The following is a 23396-nucleotide window of genomic DNA, read 5'->3' on the forward strand; positions in this document are numbered from 1 at the left end:
GAAATGCAGGATTTGTAGCAGTTGTTATATTTCTAGATACTTCTAAGCAAAGCTGGCTAAAGGACTGGAATAGTAAAGCTTCTTAATACGTCAATGTAAGCCTAAAGCTAAATATTTTTGTGCATATTGTGATACTACATAAATAGTATGTATTTCTACCTCAGTAAGTTATGTGACAGTTTCCACTGTCATTGCCACTTCAGTGATGGCCACCTATGGAAACCTTATGAAGGGTTTTTACTTAAGTATGAATCACATCCTTTGTACACTCAAATTCATTCAAATATGACATCTCAAAATTACAGCATAGCACATGCACAATAAGATGCATATTCCTACCATGTATGCCCCTATGGAAAAATCATGTAATTAAAAGCTCACAGTACAAGCTAAAGCTATTAGATGTTTATTGAAGTACTACACATGCTAAAACAAAAAGTATAAAGCCTTTTTAATTAACACTAGCTCTACCAAAGTCATTTTTGGTCCTTAATATTTTGTTCTGAATTTTACTGGATGTAAATATATTTTAGTGGACCAATTTTAGATGTCTTTCAATTACTGTGGATCAGTGACATTTAAATTGTTTATTCATAAAGAAAACCTTTGGTAAACGGTAAATACCACCAGATATGCTGCTACGCATGGTGTAACAAATTATGATTAAATTGTAAAGTTATTTTACTACATGTTACCTCTATTTAGTTCATTTCAAATGTGGTTTATTGACATTGTTTCATTATATTTGGTTCTGGACATACATTTAAGACATTAGTAGAGACTACCTGATGGTTCTGACAGGAATAATATAAAAATTATTTCATCTAGTACATGTCCAATTAATATACTCCAAACTAGACTGTGGGTAGTATCATTGTGACTGACTTTATTAACAAAAGAACCACGTATTGACCTTAAGATTCCGCCTGCTTAAACACCTTTAAAGTTGATTCATTCAAGACATTACATGATAAACACAGCCCCCTTAGCCTTGAACAGCACCCCACTTCCTACAACTGGTCCTGTCGTTTCATTTTCATCCCATCCCGAGGCCGTTTTCATGTCTAGCCGGTACCCCTCCCCCACTTTCCTCGTACCAATACGCTTTCAACCCAGCTCTTCTCTGCAACATATAACATTATGCACGGTGACGCATGCGCAATGCATGCAACATGATGCAAATGTCACTGCGCAACCAATTCTAAGCTGGCTCATACACTGAATTGGCGGGCTAATAGGTCGACTTAACCAGATCGGCTAATTACTGAAACTGCGGCCTGAAGTCCGCAGCCATGCTCACGACAAAGAAGGAAAACGCCATTCCTCTGTTAACCTCAGCCGTGATCTTCGAGAAAGTTCCCACTGACCGCAGCACAGCAGCGGAAAAGATGACGTCAAGTGCCCATTCCTGTTCTCTCTCTCCCTCTCTCTCCCTCCTTTCGGTTCAAATACACACGCTCAAAAGCCACTTTGAGGTGCTACACACACCGCTAACGTACAACATGTCTCAGCAAAAAGCGTATTCTTAAAATTAAAGATGCGAATTTACTCACGGCTTCGGTTAAATGAAAGTTAAACCGTTTGACACATACCCATCTACAGTCTATCCAGCAGACGCAGACCTTATAAGCTCGGTGGTGCTCTGGTGGTCACATGATTTCTCCCTACCAATGAAAATGACGCTTGCATGTTTTGCTAGGTTTTTCTCCGAGAGGACGAGCGACGAACGGCTTGGATGTTTTCAAAACCAGCGATGAACGTCACACAGCCGTAGGCTACGGTTAACGTCCAGTATTTAGGAAATTAACTGTTAATATTGCGCAATAGTCACATATAGCGGAACCTGAATGAGTCGGTGGGAACGTGTAACCCCTTTTAAAGGTAAGCGCAAAACGAGGTTTCTTGTTTGACTGCCTCGGATCAGGATGGGTAAAAAAATCCTAGCAATCTGGCTAAGTTGTACTGCAAGCTGGCTAACGTTAAGCTAACTTGACGTAAACTGCGTGCGAAAATGGGAATGTTATGTGTTTGCGTGGGCTTGGTATAGTTGTGCGCCACGTGCGTTACACACATTGAGGACTTATTCTACGCTAACTGAAATTTCCACCCCAGTAACTGCCTTTAGTTGCTCGGTGCTTTCAAAGCGAGGATACAGAGCGCTGATAGGAAAATGTCGGGGCGAAGCAGAGCGAGCTGGGTTAGCTTCAGACAGCCAGACAGCCAACGGGGCTGTGTAGGTCTGGGAACAAGCTCGCTAGCTAGCTTAGATTAAGCGCTGGGGAGGGGGATCGTTGTGAGGGCAGTAAAGGAGCTGCAGTGGGCTTTTGTCTCGGGCTGTGCTGTGCTCCCTGTGTTGACTGTTGCTGTTTAATCGCGAAACGTGAACTTGAATTTGCCTTGTCCTGGCCAAGCACTAGCATTAGACAACATATTTACTCGCAAGACGAATTTCACCGCCAGATTAATCAACTAACACCACAGCTCGTGTTTATTATCTATGTCCAAGTTGCGAATTTTAGCGCTCAACAACATTACTTTTTGATTATTGGAAGCACGAGCGGCATTAACGTTGGTGGGTGGTGGTTTCTGCAATGATCGAGCCAACGCCACTTCGTTTATTTACAACCAGCGTAGTTTGGCGGGACAGTAGCAGTCAATATGCTGTAAAATGTAGTTATGATTTGTAAATTCTCTCAAGGAACTAGCATAGCTATTAGAAATCCGGAGCTTGCGCCTCCCAGGCAGTGACTGTGACATCTTGGGGGTGTGTTGCCTGATACAAAAGCTGCTTGTCTTTACATGGCTATCTGTGCAGCAACCCGTCTGAATCAACCGAAACGTCAACCTGAAATTGAACATACGTTAAGTTAAAGAGTTTTATTGGATTGCAGCACGTCTACACTGTTAAATTAAGCTTTAATTTTTTTTAGAATCAGTCCGAAATTGGTCCTAGTGGCAGTATTTTTAAGTGACATCTGTCTCATACAAAATACTGTGTATTCGTCTTATACTATTATATTGAATGCAGTATGTAGACAGTGTAATGGTCATATTGTAATGGTGTTTAATTAATCTGTTTTTTCATACAGTTAAAAAAAACAACAGTATTAAATGTAAAATATATTTTTTATGTCTTTGTTAAGGAACAGCACATGTAAATACAGTTAACTGGCCATTTTAAAATAATTGTTTCATTTTCAATATTACAAGAAATGTTCATTTTGGGATCATGAAGAAGAATGCTATTTAGCACCACAATTCAAACATGAAAACGTGTCATATTTAGAGATTAACTAATCGAGCAGCTGCTTAAAGGTTTTGGGGGGCTTATTTTAATTTTGGAGACATGAATATTGACTTGAATACTGCTAGTGTTCTAGAAACCTCCATTTACAATTTGAGAGTTACTAAAATAAAGCATTAGTTGTTACAATTCAACTGTTGTGCTGACAATTGATTGTAGCATCAGCTTGCGTCTGTGGCCTTTTAAATAACCAAATCTTACAGGAATGCATGAAAAATACTCTTAAAACAGGGTGATCTGTTTGTCATTTCAGTTAAAGTTATATTTAGTAATTTCACTCTTTAGCTGACCTTAAACCAGGAACTGATTAATTAAACTGAATTTGTTAAGATTATAGAAGGTTGTATAACAGCAAGCATACTTCCAGTTCGCCATGACACATCATAATTGACCTTACTACTAAGGAACAGCACTTAAATACCTTAAATGGTGAGTCCTCAATGATGAGTAAATTCTTGCGCAATTGTAATTACAATTCCTTTAGAATAAATCTTGTTAAATCATTTTTTAAAACTTAACCTTAACCTCAGCTGCAATTTAGATAAATCACCAGGACCATGCTGCAATTATTTGCTTATTAACAATGTACTAAGGAGCAAGTTAGGATGTAGTAATACATGATACTTTTTCATATTAATGTTTTGTTAAATGTAGTCCACTGTTAATCTGCTATTCCTTTAGATACATTTTATATAGACAGAACAGTAAATAAAAATGTTATTCATAGACTTAAATTGGCAGTAGCTGATTTTTATCAATAGAACATATCACTCTCATATTAGGGAACATGATTCTTCAGGCATTAAAGTGCTGTCTTCTCCCTTGATTGATTGATTGGTCACTGCTGTTTTGGACTCAATTGTACGTGGTGGGATTAGTAGGCTTTTCATTAGTGTGCTTGTGTCACCTCGAACTTTTGTTTTTTAAAATACTCTTTTACTTTCTGTAATGAGTTTGTACTAACATCTCTCTCACTGGCAACTGAGTATCATGTGATGATGATTTGCCTGAGGATGAATGAGACCTCCCACGGCACTAAAGGTTATGACAATACGAGTAGGACACATAATTGACACTGCAGTATATTACCAAGCTCTTTCTTGCAGTGCGTCATGGGTGCCTTTTTTGTGGTGCCATTGAAGAGAAGATGCTTCTTTTTGTTTGAAAGGGTTTTCTTTGTTCACTTCAGTCTTCTGGTAGTTTAGTAGCTGACACTGATGAAGCAAATTAAATGATGGTGTCCAATAATAAATGTCAGTTTTAAGTAACAAAAAGGCACTGCCCTGGCTTTTGTTTATCGTTTTGTTCATTGCAAACAACATTTATTTAGTTGTATTACTTAATTGGTGATTTTAAAAATGCATAACCTCAGTGTAACGGTGTGATTCTCTACAAAAGATTAGGTTCTTTGGGGCGTATAGGTTTAAGGGTATATTAGGGCTCTCCAGTTAATCAAAATTGACATTCAATCTAATGATTTAAAATTAGATTAAACAATTAAGGCAGTTCCTTCTTTTATCACATCTGTGCACTCATTTGCCCTGTGTTATAAATCCATGGCACCTTTTCCTTTGCTGCGTGTGTATCAGATTCATGCTCCTCTGTTAAAGTTAAGACACAACCTAATGTGCACATCGCCATTGACACAGTCAGCACAAGCACCGGCATATGCTACATCCTAAACTCTACATAAATTCCCAGCAGAAGCATAAAGTCAGTGTTCTGTCCTTCTATTAACCGCCAGACGTACTCCTTGACATGCTGTACCAGATTTAGATCATCTTTTGGTCAGCACTAATATTAAAACAATTTTAATTGTCTGAAAACACTTTGGTTTTAACAAGTAGAGAAAGGAGAATTAAATTTGAAAAAAGCTGCTTTCATCTGCTCCCTTATTCACGAGGAATCGCTACAGTGGGTAACTCCAGATGTTGAATTTGGATGAATTTCTTTTTGTACTGGTTGCCCTTCATGACACAACCCCACAGGGATTTGTGTTTCTTCACAGCACTGAACCGGGGATCTCAGGCTTCTTAGGTGAATGTGTAAAGCACTACTGTGGAGCCACTGGAAAGGAGCATCAAATGCCATTCCCGGCTTTTGTACTGGCAATCTGTGCTTGATGCTTTTGTCTGTGATCTCAATGTGAATTGCCATAATTGAGCAGACTTGGGGTATGGGCTCCATGGACTGGACTTGTTGTGCTGCATCAGATAGAGGATAGATTGCATGGGGATCCAGAGAGTTTGTAGGTCAAGTCAATACTTTGAACTCTTTGTTTTTTGTTGTTTTTTTGTTTGTTTGTTTGTTTGTCTTACTTTTCATGTTCTTCCAGAGAATACTGGGATACATTGTCCTGCTGTTAGCTGCTACCAACAGCCATGGTGGCTGCTATTGGAGGTGTTGTGTTACTAATCAGCAATTTCAAAAACAATAAGTTGCTTGCTTGTTTGACTTTTCACCTCAAGATTTTAAATGAATCAGTCCCAAGTGAAATTAAAGATAGCATTAGGGTTAGGGTTTGGTATGTTCTACTGTTAACCTCTGTGCATAGTGTAACAATGGTTGGGTGGGTGGTGGTGTCAGTATGATATTTTTTTTAATTTATTTTTTTAATAAATACATTTATATAAAGGTTTCCAGAAAACATTTCATTGTTGACCTGTTAGTGGTTTTGATGTTGGGGTTTTAAAATAATTAAATTTTTCGAAATAGCTGCCCAAACAAGTACTTAGGAGTAATAAAAGACTTGCACATGTGCCGGATGACACACAAACAACACAAAAGGACAAGAGAAAAGCTGTGTAAATACTACTATCCCCTTCAAAGTTTCAGCATGTCAAACTCATCAAGACATACTCCAATGTCGTGTTTGTTTTGTTGTTATGTCTGCATTGCTGATGCACCAGTTCACTTTCTTCTGTTTCTGCCTGGCTACCTTTGTTATTGGTGCGGTAAGACAGCTCAACATTTTTCAACTTAGTCTTTTTTTGTGAGTTTTATTGACCTTTAGATATAATTTAAAATGAAAAACAAACACCTAGAAAATGTGAGGGAGGTAGGGAAAGGTAGGCTTAGTACATTAAAAACATGAATGGTTGCATGTCCTGACCAGTGGGTGTTTTTTGATAGTAAAGTTCCTCTTCAGTCTAATTGCATAAAGTCTGTGGTTGCATGTGGGGGTGAAAAGAGCCCCAGGCTCATGAGGACTCGCATGTCTTGAGAGGCCTGCAAGTTGGCTATGGGGTGAACAGCAGAATCTCAGAGCAAATGGTCAAATGTTACAGTTTGCCAAAAGTGGACCGGGCGATCTGGAGACAAAGGCAATCATTGATCCTTCCACAGGTTGATCTTCAGAAATCTAGCGGGTTTTACTTTCCTGAGATAGATCTTTCTACCAAAGGCTCCATTTTGGCCATTTTGGTTCATGGTCCACTAAACAGTAAGTTAGAGTTTTTAGGGAAGGACTAGAGCAATTCTTCCCCAAATTCCCAACAAGCTGAATTTACATTGTTGTCAAACTGCAAGGTAAATGGGCACCTTTCTGCCATTAGTTAGCAGGCATTAGGGCTGGGCCATATTATACCGTTCACGGTAATACCGGTATAATGTTAGGCAACGATAGGAAAATGAAATATCGCGATAGAATGGGAGTAAAACGCGCATGCGCAGTGCCTTTGTTTTCATACGCACATGGCCGATTGTTGAGTGAAATAGATGAACCAGAATTGGTTTGTAAAAATGGTGCAACTTCCGTGATGTGGAACTGGTTTGGTGTTTGTCCGTCAGATACACGACAAAGCACATTTTTTTTGCAGAACATGCAAGCGGCCGTTGTTATTGTCATATTTGTCGGACTAAGATGCTCTTAAATCTGGGAGTAATCTGGGTCCTAAACTCCGTATCTTCAGGTCAAACAACACTGCAGCATCACTTAGAGTTAAAAACTGTCTAAATTCTTTCATCTTTAATAAAACGATCAGCATTGCTGCTTTACCAGGTGTAACTATGAAGTTTAACTTCCAGGCATCCATGAAAACTAAAGTTATTACATTTAACGGAGTTAGACGTTAGCAGGAAGCTAGCGGAAGTTAGCTCGCTAGTTTCGCTAGTTACCTAAGCATGATATTGCATGTTCTGACTGAGAGATTTCTGAAAAAAATCAAACGTACAGTTCTGCTATCACTTCCAACATAAATGAAGACAGGAAACTAAACAGCAGTGACGTTTGTAGGGTTACTGAAGTTGGGCTAGCTGGTATATAATGATGTGCTACGTGATCGCTAGCGACACAGCTATGTTAGCATAACATAAACAGTGAAGCTGGAGGACGAACACTAACACTTTTCCACTTATAAAAGTTAACGTGAAGGTTCTTCATGGTTAGAGACAAATGCAATCGCATGGCAGGATGTTGTAAACGGACCAAACTTCAGTCAGGAGAACAACTGAGATAATCCATCCACAATATGAGGTTAGTCATTAATAGACTGCAACAACATGGGAATAGAGCAGCTGCCAGAGAATTCAACATTAATGAATCAATGGTACAGAAGTGGAGGAAGCAAGAAGAATGAGTTTAATAAAGTTTGATTTATCTGACTGCTTTGTTTCGCTTAATGTGCCTTATAATCCCGTGCACCTTATGGTCCGAAAAATACGTACTGCACACTGCAGTTTAATGTTGCAAAGCACCTCTTTTTAACTTCAGTGGATATTATACATGGTTATGCTCAGGATATGTCAGCCCATTTCTACTGGAAATGCCTTTTGGTTAAACTTTCAGCAAGGAATTTGCATTTGCACTGTTACATTTTTATAAAGCTTTAATGTACATAAAAACCAGCTTCTTGTTTAAGTGAAAATAAATGGAAGGTTGTCTTTTTGCGCTAGTAATGTTGTGGAGTTGTATTTTGTCTCGCATCAATTATATCGTCGGTTATATCGTTATCGCAAATTTTCAAATATATATCGTGATAAATATTTTTGGCCATATCGCCCTGCTCTAGCAGGCATTGCCCATTATTCCAGAAGCCGTTGAAATTATAATGACATTAACCTCCTAAGACCCGAACTCTTCCACGGCATGCATTTTTAATTTCTCTTTGATATTTGGGCATATTGGGGCCCAATGAATGTAAAAACAAAGAATTACCAGATTTTTTTTTTTTTTTTTTTTTTTTTTTTTTTTTACCTGATTTGTCTTTTTATGAATCAGAGCCACATATGAGGATATTCATTTAAAATTTTGATAGAACAGTAGCAGTATAATGTCCTCGTAAATGGATATCAGGCCCCGGTTGAGCAAAATTGAGTATTTTGGTCTAAATAACCCAAAATGTGATGTCCACATATGTGGACGGCAGGTCCTAGGAGGTTAATGCACTTTGTCTGCAGTTGCCAGTCTGCCCATCCTATCATTGCATTGACAGTTCTATTATAGTGTATTTACTCACAGGCATATGACTAACTTTACTTTTAAAAATCTGCTTTTGATAATAAGCTGGCTGACACCTTCATCAAAAATGTCTAGCACATGTATGGGGTGAAGAGCCAGTGGGCAGATATCGGTTGACATGTAGCTTGATGACGATCAGTTTCACAAACCAGCTGGCAAATCTTTTTTTTGTTTTTCTTTTTTTATTTAAAATTCAACCAGTTTCCGCAAGAGAATATGACCTGTTGTTCTCTGAGAGTATTTTTGTTAGAACTGGCATATGATATGTTAATTTCCTCTTTCTCATTGATTGGATCTTGTTTGTGTTGCTCTTCCAAAGCTTTTGCTTTCATTTTCACTCATCCTTCTTTCCTTCAGACACTAAATTAGCTTTTATTGCTCGTCTACAAATCCCTTACAGAGTTTGTCTCATGGCGTAGTCAATTGCAGGTGAGACTTTGCCATAAAGGAGGGGCATGTTAAACAGCAATTCAATTGTGACTCAACTGTCACAACTGCGTATCAATCCATATGTCAATGTGATATGACTTCCTGTAACGATGAAGTGTTTGATCTGCAGAAAAACTGTTATTTAAAAGTAATGTCATTAAGCAAGTTAAAACTACTTATGTTTAGACGGAGCATTTTGTTTTTGTATTTAACATTGTAGCTTTATGTCATATAGTAATAAAGTGATCATCTGAATAATTGCTTCTTGCGGTCGCGCTGTGGTTGAGACATTAATTACAGAGCAGTTTTGGTCAGTTTGAAATATTTTCTCTGGCTGTCTTGGCAATATTTAATGCCAGCATTTATCTTCTGATCACACTCGCATGCATAGTGACAGGTCTGGATTCTCAAAAATCTAATTTTCCTCTTATTTCTGCCAGATCATGGAAATCAGATGGTGGGAAAGAATCTGCAGTCACATCAGTTTTACACATGCCGTCGAGGCAGATCGTCATAAGAGGCATAGACAGAAACGTGCTGAGAGCCATGCAGACGCTTGTAAAGAAATGCAGCCCAAGTACACAGTTAATACTGAACTGAAAGTCCAGCTACGTCAAATTTTCAGATTTCTTAGATTGTTATTAGACTCCTTCCAATATTTTCTTGCTTAATAATGCAAGCACAAAGAGGGCTTGCTCTAAAAATAACTGGAAAACGTTAGCATGACATCTATAGTATAAAGCCTCTCCAGACAGACTATAAGCTTCTTAGAGAATAGGGTATTGACTAAGGTGCTGTAATGCCTGAGCAATTATGTAAGGGCATACGTTATTTCCTCTTTACAGTGCACTTCTTGAGAAAATTTGTTTGCATTACAGTTGTTCATTTGGATTATTTTTCATACAGTGGAAAGTACATAATACTTATTTCCAGTTTTTATTGTTTTTGTCTCCAGTATTATACAATATTTTGTTTTTGTAATTTGTTTTAGTCCATAACACAATGCCTAACTTGCCATATCAAATGTTTTGTGCGTTATGCATTTTTTGGGTGAGAAGTAATTTAAGAAAGGGGAAAAATAAGAGGCGGCAGATTAAAGGAGTAACATTCACATGGAGGTGGAGGGTTCTAAATGCAGATCTGTGCAATGGAAAATGTCTTAAGCTATTTAGAAGACATTCTCTTAGAGAACAAGAGAGAAAGGTATTAACCCTTCACGGGTTTAGGGTTAAGCCTAGACACAAAGTGATGACTTGGACATCACTGAGTGAAGGAAAGTAATGATTTCATATGAGCTTAAGCTTACTAAATGTATTGGTTCATTTCATGTGAAACATAAGCAGTCTGTTTAAGACCTAAACTTGTGCCTTTTGTACTCGAGTCCTTCACATTGAGAGTTTTAGCTTGGCTATCTTTGGTATTTTGGGCCTATATGTTGTCTGCTTGGTCTGATCTTTGCCATATTGCAGCATTTCACAGCAACAAAGAGCAAGAATGACTTATGGTTGTAATAAAGCTGTTTTACTTTACTAACATTCTGATTGGGGTTCCTCTTTTTTGTTTTGAGTGCTCACAGCAGGGCCATATCTTCAGGGAAATCCCCCCCAAACAGTCATTTTTTTTTTTTGTTTTTTACTCTTCACTCTTCAGCAAAGTGAACACCACTGCCCACTGAGTATTGATAAATTGCCATTATTGGTTATTGAGGCTACTGTGGCTGTGCCGTTTAAGCTTTGTGATGGTGAAGATTGGTCATCTTAGAAGATGGAGTGAAATTTAAAAAGGTTACAACAAATGTGATGGGAAAAACTCCAAGCACAATAAGCCAAAGAAATTATCTGTTTCCTCTATTTGAGGCAGCTTAAAATTCTGTTCTGTATCACTTTCACTTCATCTTGTCGACTACACTTATTGGGTTGCAGTTCAAAAAGGGAGCATGAAAGCAAGCAGTGGTCATGATGTGATGTGCCTCAAGCTAGACCAGAACCTGCAGTTGGCTCCATCAGCCGAGTATATGCGTCTTCAAGAGGCCTAGCAAGCGTGCGCTTGTGCATGTGTCTGTGAAGAGGGTGGAGCCTCCTGATTTCACAACATGTGCTGGCCTTTGCCAGCAGCTGAATGTGTGCAAAGTGTTGTTTTTGTTTGGTACGTTGAGTGCATTATCTTTGTGTGTAACGGCTTGATAATCTATTGTATGCTTTTAAAGGCCGACAGTTCGAGAGCCTGTGACCTTCCTGCGTGACTGTGAATGCACCTCATGCGCACAGGAAGGAAGGAACAGACTGGGTTGCAATATTACAATGCTGTAGGTTTTTAAATTATTAAAGAGCTCTTAAAGTTTTATTTTATGAATGAGCAGTGAGAGATATATCTGTCTGTTGCTAGTTTATTGTGAAAAAAGACAATTTGACAGTGGGTGTGTTCTTTGCATTCTTCATGGACTGCTTTCACTTCACTGATGCCAAAGAAAGCAGTCATATCCTGTTTACTCTGGCTCGGTTTTGTGACCATGCTTTCGGAAGGCTGAGGACCCTCCTGCTGTAAAATAGGTTAATGAGATTTTCATTCACTGGACAATTTCAGTGGATTCCTTTTGGTTGTAGAATAAATCGCGTCACTGAGCTCTTTTTGAGTGGAGAAATGTGATCAGATTGTGCTAATCATTGGCAGTACTCTGCATGCTGCTTTATGCTATCCATGACTGTGCTAGTTTTCATTTTAAATGGGTTTAAAGCTAAGGTGAAAACAGGCTACAATTGAGATCGCTTAGGGTTATTATACAGGAAGTAACCTATACACCTATCATATTCTCCACTGTATGTTTACATAAGAGTTAGGGTTGCCTTTGATGATGGGTTTTATGTCTTACTAACTGTTTAAAATATTTGAAGCAACGGCAACATAGCAATGTTGGCACTGTTTCTACTCTACCTGAGCACTCAAAGCACTTTATACAACTTGCCTCATTCGCCCATTCATAAAAGGGCTATTGTCTATGCTTTTTCTACATAAGTGCTTTCTGTCTAACCTTCACACACATTTATACTCCAGTGGATGCACTGGAGAGCAACTTGGGTTTATTATATTGCGCAAGAATATTTGGCATGCAGACTGGAGCAGCCAAGGATCGAACCACAAACCTTCCAACAAGTAGATGACAGCTCTACCTCCTGAGCTACAGCCAGCCCATTAAATTTAAAGGGTTTTTTTGTTATTAAAGTTAATTGCACATGTAGTAATAAGGAAAGACATTTTTATGTGGCAGAACCTATACATTAATCAGTTTCATTTTGTTTTTATAGACACAATTGAAAACAAACATTATTGATTAAATAACATGAAAGCAAAGCATGTGTTCAACATGCTTGTTTGAAGTATAATCAACTGTGGCCCTTTTCATGCACAAAACAGTTTAGAGCAGTTCAGATATGTTTAGAATTAACCTGCTGAAATTGGGCACAGTTGTTGAAATTCTTCATGTTTCTGCATATGATTACAGTAAAGATTAAACAAACTTGGAAGGGGCTGACTTATATACACTAATAAACCACAAAATGAAAAATGTAGGCTCCTTTTGTGCCACCCAAACAGACATGGGAACTTTGGCAGATTCTGAAGGACACTCCCAAAGATTTCTTTCTTTTGATCTGCATGCAGCCACCAACTGCTCCAACAAGATTGTGTAATACAGCCCAGACTAGGGCTGCACGATTTTGTGTAAAATGAGAATCACGATTTTTTTGGCTTAGAATTGAGATCACGATTCTCTCACGATTTTCTTTTCCAGTACAAATATTTATTGCACTTATTAACTGCACATCAACTTCGTAACAGTTGAGACTGAACATAAAAACAATAAATGTCTCACATTTTGTTGTTGCCGCAAAATGTTGTACTGCTTGAAATTCCGTCTCCACCGTTGGTTGACACTGCGTGTATAGAGCAGGTAGTGCAACAATAGAAAAATAGTTGCGGGATGGCACTGTGTAGCGTTTGTCTAGAGTGTTGATCATTTTCCTAAATCCCTCGTTTTGCACAGTGTTGATGGGAGCCATATCTTTGGTCAGGTGATAAGTGATAGCCTCCGTAATTTCTTTGTGCCTGCGGGAGTTCGACGGGTATAGGGAAGCGCTGTATAAGGTTCCCGTTATTGATGTTTGGGTGGTTGACTGGGACGGATTTTCTCCTGTCACTTTCTCGTCATCCCTGACGTGCTCTCAGTTGTTTTTTCTCTGCTAATTTTAGCATCACACGGCACAGCTTCTGTATCACGTGGTATAAGGCTCCGCCCTTGTCATTTGTTGAGCCGGAAGAGTGAGCGCTTGTTTTCGTGCAGACTACGTCCCGGATCAAAATGCGGTACAATCGTCGTCGTGTTTTTATTTATTTTTTAATTTTTTATAAAATCGTTGTCATTTGGAAATGAGATCGCACATAAGTATGAATCGAGATCGCGATTTTCTAACGATTAATCGTGCAGCCCTAGCCCAGACTGCAAACAGAAACCAGAAATCTTGCAGTGCAAAAAACCTTTTACCTTGTCTGCAGGTTCTGCATGTTGAAGATATCTGTTAAAATAAGTTCTTACACATTCTGGGGTGGTTCAGTTAGACTTGGCTCGTACTCCCACCTTGAGTTTCGCTCAGCTGGTTTTGCAGTTTGGTGGGGCACGTTGTCCAGACAGGGAGGCCTTTTGGTACTGCTCCCAGCTGTCTAAAACAGCATTAAAATGGTGGAACATGTTAACATCAGACGCTCAGTATGGCACTGCATTGGTGATGGTTCATAAATATGTGGAACAACATGCAACGTGGGCTATGCAGTTTGTTTGTTTTTTGTTTTTGTTTTTTCTGTTCATGCTGTTCATGTACTACAGCTACAGATTAGCCTGTGCTGTACAGAAGGCGGAAGTAATAATAAACAGAACTTCTTCACATTGAAGTGAAACCGAGTGTTAAAAACAGTCGAAGTAGCATCTCTTCTATCTAACGCTAACTTTACAGCCCATAGCAAAGCATCATTGCCATCAAGCTATACACTGTCACCTTTTTGGAGGCCTGCACAAAGGTGCGTTAACATAGGCTTTGTGTTGGTTGATTTTATAGCAACAGAGATGTAAAAGGACGATACAGTACCTTAAATTCCCCATAACACACACGTGAATCCCCAGACCTAAGGTTTCAATGCAGAACATTACATTGAACCAATGTTATTTACCTCACCTCTTTATGGTTTTAATGGTGTGGTTGTGGTGTATTATGGTCCATGGATTTATGTAGTGCTCCAGTATTGACCACTTCATCAAAACACTAAAGCACAGTAATATGAAATCACGCAGGAGCACTGAGTGCATTGTAATGGACAAATCTAACCAAGTGTCCTAAACGCTGTAAAACCTCATGTAATTGTTAAGCTAATTGATGTATTTTAGTACCAAGGTCATCCACTTTCAGTGTAAAATGACCGAGGGAAGGTAAATGGTTAACTCCTTTCAATGAATATCTAATGTTTCTGAGTTTGTCCTTTAGCTCCACACAGCCTCACTCTTTAAATGAAACACTTTAGAATACAAATTGGTATAAAAAAAAAAAAACATTAATATGCTGCATGTCTTGTGGGGCTGACTGTAAAAAAAATATACCAGCTCTGAAAATGGTTGCTGTCTCTGCGTTGTTGATTCAAGGCATCTTGTGTCTTCTTAAGCATTAAGACTATAGTGTTGAAATAAGGAGAGGTTTAAATATTTTACTCAACCAGGCCTTCAGACAATTAACTGATTAACTTCCAGCTATTCAAGAGCAATTTTGGTATTTCATTGTTGACTTAAGAGGTTTAAATCAAAGGTAAAAGGTTGGTGTGCTATGTAATCTGTAGACTCCTCGCAGCATGAAGCTGAAGTTGCTTTTTCAACCTCTCCGCACACACTGGTCTCATCTAAGCTTAGTCTGGCACTGCAGAGCTGTGGTTTTGGCACTGCGCAGGCAGCCATGTGTCGGGCTTGTGATCGGATCGGCAGCTCATCGAGTTTAATAGGATTTGACAGGTGTAGATGGAGTCGTATCTTGAATGTCATAATGAAAACTGACACAATATTTGCCTCACAGTTTATTTTTCAGACTGTGGCCAGCTAGTTGCTCATATGGAACCGAGTGGATAGGATTCCTTGTGGCTGTGACACCTTGTTAGCTGCAGATGTGTTTTGTTTCATAGTCATGTAGGTAATGTCTTTGCCACCAGGGGCTTTAAATCATTGCCTACAAATTCTCTGAAAGGAAAAGGAGGGCGTTTTGTTTTAGCAAACATGTTGCAACAGTGATGAGGCTTTTTTTAATTCATTTTTTTAACATGTATTAAACAGGATATTTTTCAGTTAATAGTTTTTGTTACCAACTAGGGCTGCCACAAACGATTATTTTGATAGTCGACTAGTCACCGATTATTTATGCGATTAGTCGACTAATCAGATCATCATCCACTGGACGTAAAACTACAGCTTATTGCACCAGCAGCATCTGCTCTTATATAACTATCATTAGCTTACAGCTTTAAGCTTTTAAGGTGCTAACTAAAAATAAAGACAAGATGATAGTTTATTCAATTTTAATGAAATTTGCAGATTGTTTCGGTGAAGTTTAATGAACTCCTTGCTATCTAAAATATAACAGGACAACGGAGTATATTCTCCAGCATCTCACACTTCTGATAATCAGCTGTCTGCTTGACGTTTATTCAGCTGTGTAAAAACTATAACTTTAATCTCAGCCAAACCGATTTACTCAGGAACAAATAAAATACAAAAAAAAAAAAAAAAAAAGCCAAACAACATTTTTAATTTATCTAAGTGACTCATATATATTTAACCTGAGTCGCGAAAGACGGCGGTGGGTTTGAAAACAATTTGCCGGGAGTCCGGTGTTCTCACGGCGCTAGTGACCTAGCCCCCGGCTAGCTATCGAGCTAGTGGGTAACAGACGTCTCCGAAAACGTCGGAGCGCTTTTGAAAATATGTGGTGTCCTGATAAACTGAGCCGATATTTGAGGTTTACACAGCTACATTCTCGCCTGAAAATATGTTAAACGTTTATTTTGTGACCCAGAAAGAATAATAAGAGTAATATTAAAACTAACTAGCTACCGCCATTGTTGGAAACTAAGCTGGGCCGCGCTATGAATTCTGGGACACAGCTGCTTCTTCTTCTTCGGGGTTTAACGGCAGCTGGCATCCTTGTACATGCTGTGCTGCCATCTTCTGTTTCAGTCCGTTATTACACTCTTAAATCCTGCTACTTATTCCTGCGTCTTTTGCGATCTTACAAAGCTTCAAACGACACGTCGACTATTAAATCAGTCGTCGACGATTTTGATAGTCGACGTAATCGTGACTAGTCGACAAATCGTGGCAGCCCTATTACCAACATGAGATGCATTTCTGTTGCATATAGCTCACTGTTATTAATGCCAAGTCTGATAATTGCTAATTCAAAGTCAGATTTTTTTTTTTTATTAAAAATTCCCCAATTCTCCATCCATACTGTGGATATCAATATTTCCTCGAGCAGCAACAGCTCTCCAGTGTTTGATTGAGTCAAGTGAGCTTGGCCATGTGGTGGAAATGAGAACAAGACCTATGCCTGGGTCCTAACCTTTGGTCTAATCCCTCCCACATTCCCTCCCCCTCCTTTTAACCCGTAATCAGCAGTAAAGGCTTCATTGTTCTTGTCCTCTGCTTGGGTATCTGATCATTAACCTACATTCGGAGCAGTGGCGGTAGGCTTCTTAAGGCTGTCAGACTCTCTCGAACCAGTTTAGTGGGCATTTTTCATCAGTCCGGGTTAGAGCCTTATTCTCGTGCCAGTGAAGTTAACCCTATTTACATCCTCTCATGTACAAACATGTTATTTGACGAGGCTTTTATTTGTGTGCAAGCCATGTCCCGAGCCTCGCCCTTGTAGATTTAGATGAGTTATTTTTTTTTTTTTTTTTTTTAAGTGATTTAAGTGAAGGATAAGACTGAAATTGTTCAGCACTCTGTCTTGCATAATAAAGCTCAAAAAACAATTTCTGGTCTTTAAATGAATTTATTATGTCTTTCATAGTATTGATTTGGCAAAAGAATCTGGTGTTATAATAGTATTTGACATTAGCAAAGTAAATGCTGTATCTAATGGAGATGAAACATGAAGTGTACTTAGTTGTACGACAAAACTTTTTTTTGTTGTTGTTGTTGTAAGTGACTAAATATACCTATAAAAGTTGCTGTCGTACTACCAAAAAGCTATTAGCTTCATTGTAGATTTGGCAGCAGCTGACTGGTACAGGTTTGAACAGTTACTTAATATTAATATCCACCCATGTTTTTCCCATGCCAGAGAGTTTAACCAGTGCTCTCCGCCTCTTTCCAGCAGTGTGCCCGTCTTATTTATGAAAGCCAAAAACTACTGGAACGAAGGCCAGACGCTCTGGTGGGAGGCAGCGTGTTTCGCCTGTCTGGGGTTAGGGTAGTGAGAGGTGAACGGCCTCCTCGAGGCATCCAGTGTCTCTTTTGCTGTTTGTCGAAATGCGCCTTCAGTTAAGATGACCCAGTGATGGGAGGAAGAAAGCTGCACTTACATTGTGCTGGAAATGTTATGCTGCTTTGAATTTGGTGCATAGTTGAGTCAGGAGAATGACAAGAGAGTGACTTTAAGAGCCCAAAGATATGAAGGGCTTATACAACCTCTTTTTGTGACTCTGCATTTAAAAAATAGACAGGTTGTGATTGCATTTTAAAGTCTGTGGCTGCAGGTAATATTATTTCTTTTTATGAGTTAAAAAGTCCAAAATACCTCTCGTCAGGATAATGTGTCCAGAACCCAAATTTGTTGTTTTTGCAATACGGCACAATATTTTTTAAAAACTGTTTTCTAAAAGAAGCTGTTTAAGGTGTTGATTATACCTGTAATTAATTGCTAGTATAATAAATTAAGTAACTGATTGTTGCTGCTCCAGGCACAGCTGACAATTATAATTTACATCTGCTTATTCCCGGGTTCCCCCCCCCCCCCCCAGTATAAATTTTGAGCACCATTTTAAAAATATCAATTATACTGGGTAGAATAGTAAGCTAACAGCTCTTTATGCTTTTTAAATTGCTTGCTTACTTTGACCAGACACCACAAACCCTTAATTTGAATATATGGCCAGGCATTCATTACAGATACAAATGATAGACTCTTCCTGATATACTGCTGTTTCTTCTTTGTTTTTTGTTTGATTTTTTTTCTTTCTTTTGTCTTTTGAAGGGGCAGAAAATAGAAGAGCCTTTATACCTCATAGATTTTGTGTAAGGTATTTAAGAACATCTAATTCAGCTTCAGTCCAGATATTTATATGTGAGAGATGGCACTTTGCTGGATATTGTTACCTCCCCTACCCCTCCAGTATCGGGCCTTTGCGGTTGGCTTTGTCCTGCTACTCATTAGGGAGTCGTTGTTGGAGGAGGAGGATGGAGGGAGCGAGTGAATGTACAGCTGAGAGAGACCTCCCCCACCATTTAGCCCGATGGCGCGTAGGACCACAACCACGTGACGGGCTGTTTACCGTTGCAGCAGGCGTCGAGCGTCTCCTTGAGCATGTCACAGTCTTCCCTACATCCTATTGTAGGAAAAGCTGAATACATCTTCTCTGGATTTGTAATATTCGTGATAATAATTAAGCAGTTTTTATTTCTACTGCAGTGTAACCCAGTGGTTTAGTCAGAGCTCACTTTTCATCAGGGGTTTTTTGTTGTGCGTGTGCTTATGTGTGTGTGTGTGTGTGTGTGTGTGTGTGTGTGTGTGTGTGTGTGTGTGTGTGTGTGCCTGCAGTCGAAAGTACAGCCACATGGGAGAGCAGGGGAAAATCACATGTATGTTCCACATGGTGTGTGCGAGAGCTCACAGCAGGCAGTACTCTCGCAGCTGGAGTGGAGTAATGTTTCTGCTGCTGGTGGCGGCAGCGTACTCTGCTCTGCAAGCTGTGTGTCAGGCTCGGTGCTATTCTTAGCCCCCTTTCCCTCCCTGTCCCATCCTGCAGTCAGTGGATCAGGTTACCATACTCTGTGTGCTCGTCATCCTTCCTGGCTACATCTCCACCATACACTCTCCTCCATCCTCCCCCAGTGAACATACCCCAACACTCCCAGAGTCTTTTACCACAATTCCCCTGTCAGACTGCTGCACTCATGCAAGGACACGCACTAGCAGCCGCTCTGCTGTCAGGGCCGGCGCACCCGAACACTACAGGGAAATGGTTGTTATTGTTGTTAGTCAGGAACCAGTGGAGTTAAAAATGCAGGAACGCTAGGTTATAAATAAATGGAGACAGAGACCAGCAGTGCAGCAGCACACTTGGCTTGGGATTTCGCTGTCTTCATTCATTCAGATTTAGAATTTACTTCTTTTGAAATCACAAATTTTGCAATGTTATAGGTAAAGAAGGATGGTTAGTAAAGGGTGATATGTTGACCTCCAACCTTGATGTTTAGTTGCAGTTTATTTTTATGGGAATGACTACAATACATGAACCATGCCACACACCACAGCATTTATGGCCTAAGCTATTTTTCAATGCCCATCCTTAGGTTGAGCTTTTAAAACACAGACATAAAAAAACAACATACACAATCAGTGCACACATTAAGAAGCAAAATAAGATTTTTAGTGAATATGTATGTATGTATAAAGTGTTGGTCATTCTACTATATATATACTATAATCTACTATACTTTAAACCTTTATAAACTTAATATATCAATTAAGGCCACAGAAAACTGTCATTTTAATTTGATAAATCAGTCACAAATAATCCTAAAAATCATTTGCTTTCTAAAACATAAGAGGAAAAATCTTCCTCCCAGTATCGGAGTTTAACATATTAAATTGAGGCAAATGATTGGGAGTGTGAATATTTGAATTTCCCTCTAAGTTGTTTTACTTTGGCATTTTTGACTGCTGTTCATTTATGAGAAGATAGGGCTGCTCAATTAATCGAATTTTAATCACGATTACGATCTGGGCTTTCAACGATCATTAAAAATGACTGAGCCGATTATTAGCCCCTCCCTCATTTATCCGCGACACCTTAAAGGCCGGTCCGTGAAAATATTGTCGGGCATAAACCGGTCCGTGGCGCAAAAAAGGTTGGAGACCGCTGATTAAGAGGACCCCAGGGAAGCTCGGAAAGCTAAGCAGAAGTTATTTGGAGAGGAGAGTGACTGCTGTTGGTTGAAAAGAGGTAAAAAAAAACTTCAGTGGTGTTGCACACTATTTTATATTATTTTTTTAAAGTCATTGTTAACCCTTTAAAGCCGGTCAGAGCAGCACGCTCCGTTTTGTGTAACTATTTTTAAATCCCTGTAGAACCTGAACCCTGTAAGCTAGCGCAATAATTTGTTTTGCATATGAAACCGGAGGAGTTGTACTTACATCTGATGCCATCAGCTTGTCCTCGGTCACGGTTTCCTTCCACATAAAGCTTTGCAAATATTGCATAAAAAGCGCTTGCAGGAACAAAAACATAATATTCCAGACACACGCTTTGCCGATCCGATCAGCTGTTCGTAACACTTCCCACAGTGAAACAGACGTCAGCGCAAACTGTCGCATGTCCGCCATTTCCTGGCCGAAACCGGAAGTGACGTCATTTTCGCGGAAATGTAGTTTTTTACTTGTAGGCCTTAAAAGCCTATACTGGTCATGTTTGACTTTTCTGAATAGTTGCTGGGATGCTTAGAACTCGAATTGCACTGCTGGAAATAGTTTATTTTGATGCACCTGCTGTTTTCTTTGCAAATTTGCATCATAGGATTGTTTTTTTTTGTTTTTCCTGCAGTATATAAAAATTGGTGTATCTCCAAAATAAAACTATGAAGACACTCACAATAAGTTTCCTGTTGTTGTAAACTATTTTTTGCAACTTTTTTTGTATTTAAAGTTTTGAGGGGTAAACCTCTTAAATTTCTCCAAGTAGAAATATATGTAAACAAAACAAAAACGATTTTCAATTTTTTTGTAGTTTATTGCACTTTTTTGCAATTAATGTAGTTACTATGGACTTAATGCATACATATTATTAAAATATGGGCTATAACAGTTGTATAGCAACTTGAAATGCTCCCACAAATGGCACTACAACATGTAAAAAAATAATATAAGCTCTGGCGGACTTGGTTCTATGGTAGGTCTTAAAGGGTTAAATAAATATCGTCAAATAATCGAGATCTCAATTTCAGTGAAAATAATCGTGATTATCATTTTTGCCATAATCGAGCAGCCCTATGAGAAGAAACTGCTAAGTAATTATAACCGAGATTTTTAGCTGGTATTTCAACAGATATATGATTATTGAAAATATTTCAAAGTGGCCCATGTGTTGTTAGTGCTCATCAGTGTCCTTTTCTGCTGAATTGTTAACCACAGTGATGGCGTTGAGACTGAGAAAATCAGCCGATGATTTTTGTAATCACATCTCTCAACCTTTTCCCACTCGTGGGTTGTGTTTTTTTTTTTTGTTTTTTTTTTTTGTTGAGGGGGGTAGTTTGATAAATCTGCTTTAGTGATATTAAGTGGTTTGGAAAATTTTTGCTCACACTGTTTGCCACAGTATGACATCTCATGCCAATCTAATCTCCGCTTTAGTCTCAGTGAACTGTAGCAGTCATCAAGGCGAGGTTTGATCTGGACTTGAAACAGCCTGAGGTTAATGGCAGAGCGTGCAGGGGCTTATGCAGCCCTGAGCTGCACATGAAACGCAGTAAATGCAAATGCCAAATTGGCGAGTGCCCAAATACCTCTGTAATTATAGTCCCACCCTTCTCGCCTCCTCTCTGTGCCAGATTGGAGTCCTGTCAGCGTTTGTTTTCTGGTTTGGTCCTGGCCTGTCCACACTGCTTTAATACCCCCAATACACCAGCCTCTTTACACCAACAAGTTGACTGTGGGCAGCTCAATTCTCCCTTTCAGCTGCGTGAATGACAATGCTGCTGCTTACTGGCTATCTGCTGACTAATGACCTCTCACTGGCCTCGGCTGTGCAGTTGGTCCATGTGTTTGGACAAAACTACCTGTCAACACCACAGTATCACACAGGATCGGCAAAGATCATAAAAGGTATCAGAAGAAGCAAAATGTGGGATTACTGAAAGAAGTCTAGTTGCCTTATTAATGTTAAAACCAGCACGACTGGTTTCTCCCCGGAAAGGTGAATAGCATGTGTAACATGTATGCTGCTTTCCAATAGAGATTATTATGAGTGATGATGTTATGGAGAATCACGTAGTCAGATTATGATTAAACTGCACGACGAGAATCGAAGTTTAAAGCCTCACAACAGCAAATTATTTCCTTTATACATTAAGTCAGTAAGTAAACACAAAAAATCTGTATAAAAATTTATTAAAAAAAAAAAAAACATGTTGCAACTTCTTAAGAATGGTTAGACTGAGCAAAGTTTGGTTAGACTCTAAGAAGGCATCATATTCAGTACCTACACATTACAACAATGCCATATTCAAATAATTCATGTCAACCTGAGAGTTGTACGAATACACGAATACATAAAAAATGTCAACCACAGAGCAGATTACAGCAACAGCAGTTTCCTCCTTAACGTGCGTCAGCGTTGTCACTTTGTTTATGACAGGCATGCCTTTTGTCTTGGAGTAGCTGATTAAACTTTCAGTTGTGGTTTTTATATACATCCTAAAAATGGCCCCTCGTAAAGGTGATTACATGAAACATTGTGTCACTGTCAGAGCATGCTTGTTGCTCAGCTTGCATCTGGATGGTGTCTAATTGAAGGCTTTTTATATGTTCTGATCCCCACAGGCTGTGCTTCTTAATGCTAAAGGTTTAAATTAGAAGAAGCCACTTGCATTCACTTTTCTTCAATTTCAAAGGCGATATTTGCATCCTGTTCAGCATCCTTAAATGCTGAACATTTGGTAGTTGAAGACTCTTAAATATGACCACTTAATTTTAGAAAACTCACAAAAACCTCACCTGACCTTGAACTTGTGATTAGCGTTTTGTAGACATGGAATGTAGTGGATATTACCATCACTTGTATACCTACTAACAGTGGACTTTTCACTACTAATAGTGTAGAAGCAATGCCAGTCTTTCAAGGATACTGGTTGCCCTTGTCCTTCCAATTTTAACCCTGTACATGAGGACAGGCTCCCATTAG

The 23396-nt window shown here is 39.0% G+C and overlaps 1 protein-coding gene across 2 annotated transcripts in view; it reads left to right on the forward strand.

Moving 5' to 3' along the window:
- Positions 1 to 1723: 1723 nt before the first annotated feature.
- Positions 1724 to 23396, forward strand: part of ankrd12 (ankyrin repeat domain 12) — a 41700-nt gene continuing 20027 nt past the window's right edge. For both annotated transcript variants that reach the window (XM_085377153.1, XM_085377154.1), the window contains exon 1: positions 1724 to 1881. The gene's annotated coding sequence lies outside the window, so the exon portion shown is untranslated. The remainder of the gene's footprint in view (positions 1882 to 23396) is intronic.

Source organism: Diplotaxodon limnothrissa, linkage group LG18 (assembly GCF_057381915.1).
Source record: "Diplotaxodon limnothrissa isolate DT_005_m linkage group LG18, D_limnothrissa_male_GT1.1, whole genome shotgun sequence".
NCBI classification, from domain to species: domain Eukaryota; kingdom Metazoa; phylum Chordata; class Actinopteri; order Cichliformes; family Cichlidae; genus Diplotaxodon; species Diplotaxodon limnothrissa.